The sequence below is a fragment of the Amia ocellicauda genome, chromosome 4 (genome assembly GCF_036373705.1).
Source record: "Amia ocellicauda isolate fAmiCal2 chromosome 4, fAmiCal2.hap1, whole genome shotgun sequence".
NCBI classification, from domain to species: Eukaryota; Metazoa; Chordata; class Actinopteri; order Amiiformes; family Amiidae; genus Amia; species Amia ocellicauda.
The window spans coordinates 45,609,299-45,621,879 of record NC_089853.1 but is presented as its reverse complement, the minus strand read 5'-3'; positions in this window follow the sequence as shown (position 1 = coordinate 45,621,879).

Genomic DNA, 12,581 nt, shown 5'->3' with positions numbered 1-12,581 from the left:
CACGAAGCAGCATCGGTGCAGTCGGATCACATACACACACACACAACCGGACATACTGTATTACAATGTGTACTGTAGAGACTATGTATGTATGGAAATGCAATTTAGACAATGGTACAACTGTCATATATTGAACTGTCATATATTGAACATGTATGCACAGTGCACACATCCTTTGCAGAGATATGGCACCACAGGGTCTACTGTCAGTACTGCACCTTGAGACACCGAGCATAAAGTTTGTACTTATTGCTTTATACAGTAGATGGCAATGAGTGATATTAAAATGATGTACTTTGTACTGATGTACACATCACTGTTCATTTTCAAGTGATGATAATAAAAATTGTAATAGGCGTTTATATCACAACATCGTGTCCAGCAGTGGCGTGTTTAGGGGGGGCACGGTGCCATATGGCTACCCGAGCGGGACTCGGACCCGCAGCTCAGACACTCAGAGCTCCTGATACTGTGTTACACCCGTCAGGGCAATCAGGTAGATATGTTGAATTGGGTGGCTTAACACTGTAATTATTAATTCGGAAGGTTATGTCACTTGTAATGTACTATGTTCAGTGAGCAAAAACTAGTTAAAACATGTTTGCACTCCACTATGGCAGAAGAAAGTCTTTATGGGCAGCGCACCTGTACATAAGGACTCACACTGATGTCTGTTGATGTTATTGATGAATTGGGGCGTCACAACAGGAGACTTGCATTCACATAGAAACTCCAAAATAGCGGCAGAAACAGCTGATTTCCAATTAACAGTTGCGGCTTATTTTTAGTTGGTAGTTTATTCCAATGAAAAATGTAACCACTATGAGTTTTGTAGCCGGTGCGTCACAGTTTGTTTTTAATCTGCACCACTACACATAACGATAGGTTATTATCATAACCCCGGTTCCCTGAAAAAGAAAGACAGCCATTACCTAATGGGAAGAGCCTTCTGACCTGCCAATCATTGAAAACATGTACCAAAGCTGCCCAATAGGGGCCCTGCTGGCAGGAGGAAGACCCACCCCCCACGGCTGTGAAAAGTCTCCTCCTGACTGCAGCTCCCTGCTATTTCTTCATCAGTAAGGTCGTCTGGCCGAGCGACCCCTGAAGAGAAATGGCTGTCTTTCTTTTTCAGGGAACCGTGGTTATGATAATAATCTATCGTTCCCTTTCAAATCGAAAGACAGCCATTACCTAATGGGAAGACTATACCAGAGCTGTCGCGAGTCCTGACACCTGACTAAGCCTAAACCTATAATGACAAGGATAGCAGAGCCTCACGGCACCTGAGGGCTAGCAGTTTGCAGTACCTGAGTGCCCAAGCCTGGGCGCAGTCGGTCTGCCACGTTGAGGCGGTAGAACCTTGCGAAGGTCTGTTGACCGGACCAGATACAGCATTACACAGTTCTTGCAGTGTGGCACTGTGAAAAAGAGTCCATGACGTGGCTTGTCCCCTCGTTGAGTGCGCTGAGATGTGTTCAGGCATGGGAACATTAGCAGTCTCATAGGTGAGCCGGATCATGTCCGCCACCCAGTGCGCCAGTCACTGTTTGAAACCGCCTGCCCCCTGGTGGTGGAACCGTAGCAGACAAACAGCTGGTTGGATTTGCGGCTCTGCGCAGTCCTCTGCATATAGCACCTCAAAGCCCGGACAGGGCAAAGTGTGTGTAGTCTGCAGCCCTCATCTGATTCATGAGGAGGGGGATGGAAAGGCCCGGGTATGTCCTGAGAGTGACTCTGTCATTGCTTCCCGAGAAGATCAGACAGGCATTATCCACAGAAAAGGCATGAATTTCACTGATTCTCCTTGCCAATGTTATTGCTACAAGAAAAGAAACCTTGAGCGAGAGGAATGGACTGGAGGATACACTGTACAGTCAACATGCGGAAGGGTCTTTTCTTCAGAAACATGTTGAGGCCCCTCAGATCGAGAATGGGCCTGAAGCCTCCATCCTTCTTTGGCACCAGGAAGTACCCCAAGTAGAAACCTGCTCGAGAGTCTTTGTTGGCCACTAGTCGTATTGCTCACTTCTCCCGCATCACCGTGATCTCCTGAGAGAGAGCTTGAGCCCTTTGGGGACATCTGACAGTAGTGGTCAGCGCCCCCTTGAAGGAGGGGGGGGGGGGGCAGAGTGGAACTGGAGGGCGTATCCGTTGGTCATTGTCGTTCGCACCCAGGAGTCCTGGGTGCAGGCTTGCCATAGGTCGAGTCTGGTCAGTCTGTTGGGGGGGTGGGGTGGGTTGGCGATGGCAGCCGCAGGGGGCGTCTGTTGTGCTCTTAGGCTTCCAGCTGGAGAGCCTGTTCTTTCCCCTCACCGGCGGCTGGCCACTGCGGCACTGGTCAGGCTGCGAGTCACTGGGCTGTTGCGGTCTAGCTTGAGGCCTCCTCTGCCTCGGCCATGGCCTGTTGGGTTGCTGGTGTCCCCATAGGCGGTGTTGTGGTTGCCGTCTAGTCTGTTGGAGGTCAGCATATTTTGATGCTGACTCTTTGGCCTTCACTGACCGCTCAATGGAGAGGTCCACCGATTCTCCAAATGTCTGGCCCGGGGTGATGGGAGCATCAAGGAGGACAGACTTCTCTTTGTCTTGGAGCTTCACCTGTGTCAGCCACAGATGGCGTCTGGCTGCCACCATAGCTGCGAGAGATCTCCCCATAGCCTTTGCTCCCTCTTGCAGCAAATCTGTCATGTAGGTGTTGACGAGCTCCATCTCCTCCACATCCGCCATAGATTGGTGCTCCCTAAGGTGTCCCGTCAGGTGTCCCATGTACAGGATGAGGATAGCCTGTGCATTATTGGCTCGGACCGCTGAAGTTTCCGCAGCATATGCCTTCTTCAGCATCGCGTCCGTCGTCCTGCACTGTTTATTAGGGCAGAGTGGTTCCTTGCACAAAACAGCACCAGCTTGGACTGATGTCAGCTCGTTAAGAGGTCGATGGTCGAGGGATCGATAAGGTTTGTCGATGTCGACAGAAGGGTCGAGGGATCGATGAGGTTGATCAATGTCGACAGCAGGGTTGAGGGAATCGATGAGGTTGATCGATGTCAAGCAGCAAGGGAGAGGGATCGATGAGGTTGGTTGATGTCGACGAAAAGGTAGAGGGATCGACAATCGCGGTGTGTCGAGTGCTGTTCTCGGCGTGTCGAGTGGTTTAAAATCCACCGAAAGAGGTCGAGATCCCAGGATAGAGTGGGCGGCACAACCGCGGGGAGACTGCTCCGTGGAGTAGACTCCTTCTCTACCCTCTCCTACACCACTCGAATCTGTAAAAAAATATATAAATGGTACAGAAGGTAAAATCATGCAGTAGATAGAAGGGAACGAAGTTGGCTCCAAGCAAGACTCCTCATGCACACTTACCTCCAAGAGAAGCTGAAAACGCAAGAGAAAAAAATACAAAAAGAAAAGACTGTAGTCTGAGCTCCGAAGAGGAAAAGTAATAATAGAATAATCAAAGGATATAATCCGATGAGGAACCTAACTCTGAAGAGTAGGGGAGAGCAACTTCTCAAGCTTTAGGCTTGCAAGCGAAACCGAGCACATTCACTGGCAAGTGAAAGAAGAAATGGCAGGGAGCTGCAGTCAGGAGGAAACTTTTCACAGACGACGGGGGCGGGTCTCCTCCTGTCAGCAGGGCCTCTACTGGGCAGCTTTGGTACATGTTTTCAATGATTGGCAGGTCAGAAGGCTCTTCCCATTAAGTAATGGCTTTCTTTCGATTTGAAAGGGAACCCAGCTAACACACAATGTTGAATTACGTGGCAACGTTGTGTGTTAGCTGGGAAGTGGACGCTGAATCAAATATTTACATTGATCTGTTATTCACCCAACCATTGATCCACCTGCTAATCTGTCCATAGTAGCGGTTACATTTTGAGTACAGTTTTCTATTAGTGGGTGGGTCAAAGTTTTGATTTAATCTGGCCCAAAGTTGTGTTCTGACAATAAACTAAAACATGACAGGGTACAAGTTTGTTTTGATTTGGTCCAACTTTAGGTTTCATTAGGTTGATAAATTAATTTTATTAGTTTGTTTGTTTATATAGAAACTAAATCACATATTTCATTGAAATGTCAGCCTACACCACTACAGTAAATGCCACAGCGATACTCTATGTAGGTTTAACAGCTGATACCCTGTAGCAAAAAGAAACCTGACATGCTTTAGAATAGGGAAAGTTGGTTGATAGCACTATTTGAATCTATTTTAATTAGGGCTGCTTCGATTAATCGATTAATTGGGTCTATTATTCAACTAATGAATTGATTGACGATCAATATTTTCTTAATTTAATTGAGCAGATTTTTTAAATTATAATAATGACTGGCGATTATACAGTTAACAGTAGAAGCACCGATAACTTTTTAAATGCTGTGGTGTAATGGATGTCAATCGATTGAATAAAACTAGGACAAATGTATTTAAATGGTAATATTAACATAAAATATTTAGATGATTGGTATAAATAACATCAAAGTGCTTTTTTTTTTAAATGCGTCACTGCACGTCACTGCTCCACTTGTCACGGAGGCATTTTCAGTTGCTGTGTGCAAACACTGACCGGCGCCTCTGCTGCATGTTTCCCTGTATACGCGCGTGTGCGCTCGGCGATGAGCTCTTCTTGCCCCCGCCACTGTGCTGCTTGCGGCCAATGCAACTTGCCTGCCTGGAGTGGGGAGGTCCTATGCCCCATCTCTCTGGGCACTGACAGCAGGTGCAATTTGGCTGCAACTTCCGGGTCCGCTACACCTGCGAGGAGGACCGCCTGTCTCTGGGTCCGCACGAGGAATCAGAGCTGGAAGTGGAGCTCATGGAGGAGGAGTTGGTCGCACCCACCCCTCCTCCTCCGTTGAGCGTGGACACCCCTCCTGCTCCTACAGGACAGGACTGGGAGTTCTGGGCAGTGATGCAGAGGGCTGTGGAGTCTTTCCAGCTCCCCTGGTCCTCTGATCCTGCCCTGCCGCGCTCCAGGTTTGAGAGGGGTCAACGTTTGCAGTGGCCCACACAGGACCTCCCGCTGCTGCCTGACCTCCTCGAGGAACTGAGGGCCACCTGGGACCATATGGCAACAGCCCCCACCCTAGCCAGGAGAGGGGAGGCTTATGCCAGGACCCAGGGCTTGGCAGAAATGGGTTTTGTCGAATTTCCCAGGGTGAATTCCACCATAGCCACGCTGGTCTCTCTGCCTCTGCTGTCCACGGAGCCACGCGACCTGGCCTGCCCCAACAGGCAGTGTCAGGTCACAGAGAATCTGCTCCAGAGGGCTTATGAGGCAGAAGCCCAAGCGGCTCGCTTCAGGAACATGGAAAGCTTGCTGGCCCTGTATTTGGCCCAGCTGGCAGACCCCTCAGAGCATGATGGCGCATCACCAACCCCACCCCCTATCTCAGAGATAGTAGCGGCAGTTGACCAGCTCATCACAGTGATGCGCCAGGGGGCAAGGGCGACTGGGCAATCTCTGGCAGCCATTGTGGCGGCACACTGCCAGCTTTGGCTGTCCCAGGCACGGCAGGTCTCTGAGGTGGACAGGACTTGCCTCATCTCCCCGGGGTTCACCTTTGGCCCCTCTGTGGAGGAGATGCTAACACGCACCCTCCAAGAGAGGGAGCAGTCCCTGCAGCTGGCCCGGATTTATCCCATTGCACCCCAGGCCCAGCTGCACAGGCAGTCTGCGGCAGCTTGCCGGCAGGGAGGCCCCCCGATCACGGCTCCCAGACCACAGCCCTGCCCACCTGCCGATCTCCGCCAGCATTTCACTGGCAGGCAGGCGCACCGCCCTGGCCCCTGGCAGCCCACAGCAGCTCATGGTAGGAGGGGACCCGGCCCGACCCCACCTCCTTCACCACCTGAGCCCCTTCCCTGAGGCGTTCTAGCAGCTTCTGGCAACTCCGCACCCAAGTCTCTTTGGTGCTCCAAATTATATCAGTTGGCTACTCCCTACAATTTCAGACACGTCCACCCCCCTTCCAGGGCATGGTGTGAACGCGAGTGAGGAACCCATTGCACTGTGCGGCGCTCCGCACCGAAATCGTCGCTCTCCCAGAGAAGCAAGTAATCCGTGAAGCCAACTCAGCAGGTATAGTTCCTCTGACTGTGCCTTGATTCCATTGCCATGCTTGCCACGTTGGCACCAAAGAGATTTGCCTCAATACACGTGTCTCTCCCTCTTTCGACTGAGAGCTCGTGTCAGGGTGTCCCTTTGCCAGAGGCTGCTGGGCCTCCTAGCGGCTGCATCACATACCCTTCCCCTCGGCCTCCTCCAATTGAGGCCACTGCAGTGGTGGTTCAGGTCTCTCAAGATGTATCCCCGCCGCAATCTAGCACACCGAGTCAAGTCACTGGAAGGCAATCCGTTGGTGGTGGAGCCCTCATAATTTGATCCTTGCTGTGCCCCTGGGGCCAGTCTACCACCAAGCAGTCATGACGACAGATGCCTCCAAGCAAGGTTGGGGAGCAGTCTGAGACGGACGTGAAGTCCGAGGCAGGTGGACGGAGCCAGCACGGGCCCTCCATATTAACATCCTGGAGTTACAAGCAGTATTCCTTGGACTGTCTCATTTCCTGCCAGTCCTACGGGACAGACATGTGCTGGTTCGAACGGACAACACAGCGGTGTTCCTCCCTAAAGTGCTGTCTCCATTCCATGTCAACAGGCCTATTGAGTTGATGGCTTTTCATCCTCCTCCCTTCGCTTCAGAGCAAGAGAGTCGGCTTCACCTGCTCTGCCCTGTTTGGGCCCTCAGATGCTATTTGGAACGCTCTAAGGACTTTCAGTGCTCAGACCAACTGTTTGTGTCTTATGGAGCGCGGACACAGGGCCAGGCACTTTCAAAGCAGTGCCTCTCGCATTGGATTATGGACACCTTTACCATGGCCTACGAGTCCACCGGGACCCTGGTGCCTGAACACCTGTTGGCCAACTCGACTCGAGGCTTGCCACATCTTAGGCCCTTTTTCAAGGCATCCCCTTGGCAGACATTTGTGCAGCTGCAGCTTGGGCCTCGCCACTTACATTTGCCCGGTTCTACAAGTTGGATTGAAACTATTGTTACTATGTACGAAGACATGATAAAGAGCATTCAAGCAAATTAAAACAATTAGGTGCAATCACTTTTCAAACCCTTAGTGGAGGAGTTAAAGTATCTTGGCGTCTCCGTGAGTGATGGTAAGTGGGAATGTGACTTTGTGATTATATCACTCAGATGGCCTGAGAGCCTCTGGGAATCTGTTGCTGTGATGCTCACCAGGAGGAGCAAATTTAAAATGGAAAACATTTAATAAGAAAGACATTTCTATATTGCATATAAACATAGGGTCAAAGCATTGATTTGGTCAAACCCACATTTTACTACAAGTTATTGTACATCTAAGCAAAATACAGTTAGGTCCATAAATATTTGGACAGTGACACAATTGTCATAATTTTGGCTCTGTACACCACCACAATGGATTTGAAAGGAAACAATCAAGATTTGCTTTAAGTGTAGACTTTCATCTTTAATTATTTTTATGTGTGCCCCCCCCCCACACAATTTTAGGGGCTCAAAAGTAATTGGACAAACTAACATAACCATGAATTAAATTGTGAGTTTTGCAGTCAATGACTGCCTGAAGTCTGGAACCCATAGACATCACCAGATGCTGGGTTTCTACCCTGGTGATGCTCTGCCAGGCTTGTACTGCATCTGTCTTTAAGTCCTGCTTGTTCTTGGGGCATTTTAACGTCAGTTTTGCCTTCAGCAAGTGAAATGCTGCTCAATTGGATTCAGGTCAGGTGATTGCAGAACATTCCACTTCTTCGCCTGAAAAGTCTTGGGTTGCTTTGGGTCATTGTCCATCTGCACTGTGAAGCATTTGGCTGAATCTGAGCAGATAATATAGCCCTAAACACTTCAGAATTCATCTTGCTGCTTTTGTCAGCACTCACATCATCAATACATGCAAGGGAATCAGTTCCCTTGGCAGCCATACATGCCCATGCCATAACATGCTTCACAGATGAGGTGGTATGCTTCGGATCATGAGCAGTTCCTTCCCTTCTCCATACTTTTCTCTTCCCATCATTCTGGTAACAAAGTTGATCTTTGTCTCATCTGTCCATAGGATGTTGTTCCAGAACTGTACAGGATTCTTTACATGTTTTTTGGTAAACTCCAATCTGGTCTTCCTGTTTTCAGGGTTTACCAATGGTTTACATCTTGTGGTAAACCCTCTGTATTTACTGATGACAAAGATGGTGATGACAATTGTGTCACTGTCCAAATATTTATGGACCTAACTGTATGTCCATTTGTTTGCCTGGGAGTTTTGACACTATGTGTAATTGTAATCCCACACTGAGGTTTTATGTTATTTAAACTAGAATAAACGTTCTTATGAGATGCTTTGATTCAAAAGCTGTATAGGCTGGTCTGGTGGGTGTGTAAAACCTATGAAACAAATACTGAATAAAGATTGTGGTTCTCACACCAAAAAAAGAAAAGAAGTGATAACTCTAGCTTTCTTTGCGGTTTCTGAATTCATTTTAAAATACAAAACAACACCAGCTTTGGGGAAAAGAACACAAACATTTTATACTTGTGCTTCCTCAGAGCCAGCAGACTGACAAGTGGTAGGTATTTCTAGAGCAGACAACAGGTGTGGTTAATTAAAAGTAGACAATCAGATGTAGGTCATTAATAATTAATTAATAATGGCTCAATCATGACAATAATAAGAATAGTTTGTTTGGAGGCTGATAAAATAGAGGTCATAAGGCAAAAGCCTATCATAAACTTTTAAACTCTTATCTACCTGCCTAGAACAGAATACATGCCAAACACAGAATACATCCTAGTCCTAGCACAGAATACATGCCAAACACAATGTGAAGTGTCACGGAGTGAACATAGATAACCTCACAGAAAAGGACATTTTTTTCTTACCACACCAGTTTGTATCTGAAATATGATGCTTTACCTGTAGGTGGAGGAACAAGTAAATCTCTCCCTGCCCTTTTAAAACATTCGTAATGGTTTTCTCAGGAAAAATGAATCACAATTTGTATAGAAAGTGAAAGAGTCACAGAGAGAACATTCTTCATTATTGTGTATGGCGCCAACTTTATCATGAACCTCTGGCAACGAGATACATTTGTTTGTCATTTTGCAGTAGAAGAGAAAAACAAGAACAATTGTGGAGTCAAAACAAAATTTGAAACCTCTCTGTCTGTGTATGTGTGTGTATTTATTAATGACCTTAACTTTGACCACTCTAAACAAGCCTAGTCTGAGATTAATGAATGATGTTAGCATTTATTTGAGTTTGTTTGGTTGTTTTTATGGTGGGGACTTCAAACCTTACAGACACAAATGTTTTCAGAAAAAAAAAAAAATTCTGTCTGCCAAGGATTTATGGAGCTGTTTTTACAAACACACAAAGAAATTCTTGTGGAATCTAGGTCAAGCAAGTCAAGTAAAACTTCACTTTTATGAGTTTGTCCTCCCCAAAAGGTTAGGTAATCACCTGTATGTGGAATTTATTAAGATACGCCCAACAAACATAGGCAGGCCTGCGCACAGGAGGGTCTCGACTGGGGAGGATGGGGTGGAGCTGATGAATTGTGCTTTTTTGTATTTTTAACAGGTAAACAAAGTTCTTAAGCACATACAGCACTAGAAAAAACATTTTTATAATCTGCTTTAATTTTGAACACTTTTTCCCGAGTCCATGTTTATAATTTGAGTTTTATCTGATGTTTGGGACTTAAGTATTTAATCTATTTTAATTACACAGTGCTTTCACCCCTCTTTTTATGTTGTGCCTGTGACAGCACCACAAAGAAGGAAGACAGCATTATAAAACAACAAAAGCAACTCGAACAGTAAATGTAAATTATTTAGTGCTCACACACTAACATGAATGTGGCTTACAGCAGAAAATAGATGAGAAACAAAACATTTTGTTTGAGGGGGGCTTTCAAATGAGCATTATTTTGTGACACTTTCAGAAACTGAGGAAAATATTAAAGTAAACTTAAATTAGTTTTTCCTGTTTTGTGAAAGTGGTTTTAAAATATTACAACAATATTATAAGGTGTTATTATTATTATTATTATTATTATTATTATTATTATTATTATTATTATTAATGACAGGTGGAATAAGTCAGCTTGGAAGCTCTTCCATTTGCAGTAACAAAAAAACTTAGCATGAGAAAGAGAGATTTTTTTAATTATAATTGTTCTCAGGATAGATGTCTTAACTAACTTGTCTACAGATGCATAATCAGAACAATTCATATTGTTTATTAATTTCAACGTTTATTATCCTATTGTTATTATTAAGAAAAAAAAAAAAAAAAAAAAAAAAATATATATATATATATATAGATATATATATACACTCACCTAAAGGATTATTAGGAACACCATACTAATACTGTGTTTGACCCCCTTTCGCCTTCAGAACTGCCTTAATTCTACGTGGCATTGATTCAACAAGGTGCTGAAAGCATTCTTTAGAAATGTTGGCCCATATTGATAGGATAGCATCTTGCAGTTGATGGAGATTTGTGGGATGCACATCCAGGGCACGAAGCTCCCGTTCCACCACATCCCAAAGATGCTCTATTGGGTTGAGATCTGGTGACTGTGGGGGCCAGTTTAGTACAGTGAACTCATTGTCATGTTCAAGAAACCAATTTGAAATGATTCGACCTTTGTGACATGGTGCATTATCCTGCTGGAAGTAGCCATCAGAGGATGGGTACATGGTGGTCATAAAGGGATGGACATGGTCAGAAACAATGCTCAGGTAGGCCGTGGCATTTAAACGATGCCCAATTGGCACTAAGGGGCCAAGAAAACATCCCCCACACCATTACACCTCCACCACCAGCCTGCACAGTGGTAACAAGGCATGATGGATCCATGTTCTCATTCTGTTTACGCCAAATTCTGACTCTACCATCTGAATGTCTCAACAGAAATCGAGACTCATCAGACCAGGCAACATTTTTCCAGTCTTCAACTGAGCTTGTGCAAATTGTAGCCTCTTTTTCCTATTTGTAGTGGAGATGAGTGGTACCCGGTGGGGTCTTCTGCTGTTGTAGCCCATCCGCCTCAAGGTTGTATGTGTTGTGGCTTCACAAATGCTTTGCTGCATACCTCGGTTGTAACGAGTGGTTATTTCAGTCAAAGTTGCTCTTCTATCAGCTTGAATCTGACCTCTAGCATCAACAAGGCATTTTCGCCCACAGGACTGCCGCATACTGGATGTTTTTCCCTTTTCACACCATTCTTTGTAAACCCTAGAAATGGTTGTGCGTGAAAATCCCAGTAACTGAGCAGATTGTGAAATACTCAGACCGGCCCGTCTGGCACCAACAACCATGCCACGCTCAAAATTGCTTAAATCACCTTTCTTTCCCATTCAGACATTCAGTTTGGAGTTCAGGAGATTGTCTTGACCAGGACCACACCCCTAAATGCACTGAAGCAACTGCCATGTGATTGGTTGGTTAGATAATTGCATTAATGAGAAATTGAACAGGTGTTCTTAATAATCCTTTAGGTGAGTGTATATATATATTATGTTTGAACATTTAAGGAGCAAGAACATGCTAGTACCTGTGTAGGAGGGGGGAACTGCCAGTGACATTACATGCACTGCCTTGGAAATGTTTAGTTTGTGATTTGAAAATCATTGTGTTAAAATTAACTTACCGTCCTATGGTGATGACACATTCAGAGAAACATGATGACTCAAAGTCACAGCCTAAATCACCACTGTTTAGTCTAAGCATAATTTTTTTAGTTTAATGTAAATTATTTATTTGACCCCAGATTAACATTATTACATTCAATATTTTATGAGTTTTTGTTTTAAGTAAAGTACCTTTAATGGTGTATGGATGCATTAAGTTAGAATTGAAGATAAAAATCAAAGACTGAAGTCAGATAGCATGACTCAGGATGTAATAATTAAATAAAAGCAAGACCTTTGTTAAATGTTAATTGTCCAGGATTAGTAATTTTATTAAAATCATATTGTTTATAAAATGAATGAATGAATAATTTAAACTTTGCATCAACTTTGCAAAGTCTGTAAGCATTGAATAACTTTCTTTTAGAAATCTCGTAATGCAACTTTGGATAGGCAGTGATTCAATGAAATTCAATAATTTTAACCCTGTACAAAATAGCTTAAAAAAATGTTTAAGGAAATGAACAGATAAACTACTTTTAATGTTGTGATATATTCTGTTTTTGGAGTATATTGGCAAGGTAATGTAATATCTCTCACATTAATGTTTTATTTGATTGTTTCAAGATGAACTAATGTAAAAGGCTTTGAAAAACTTACAGTATTTACAGTAAAACTATTTGAATATGAATGAATATTTATTATAAAATAATGTGTGTTAAACACTAAAATTGTAGCCTAAAATTTGTGAAAAACATGGAAAATGTAATCTAGTCAAAACACAATATACACATATAATTCAGTCAAATTTAGTCTATAATCTTTATAATGAATTGTCTTTTCACCATGTCTTTAAAATCTGTTTTCAAAACTCTAGATAAAAGTATATAAACCAA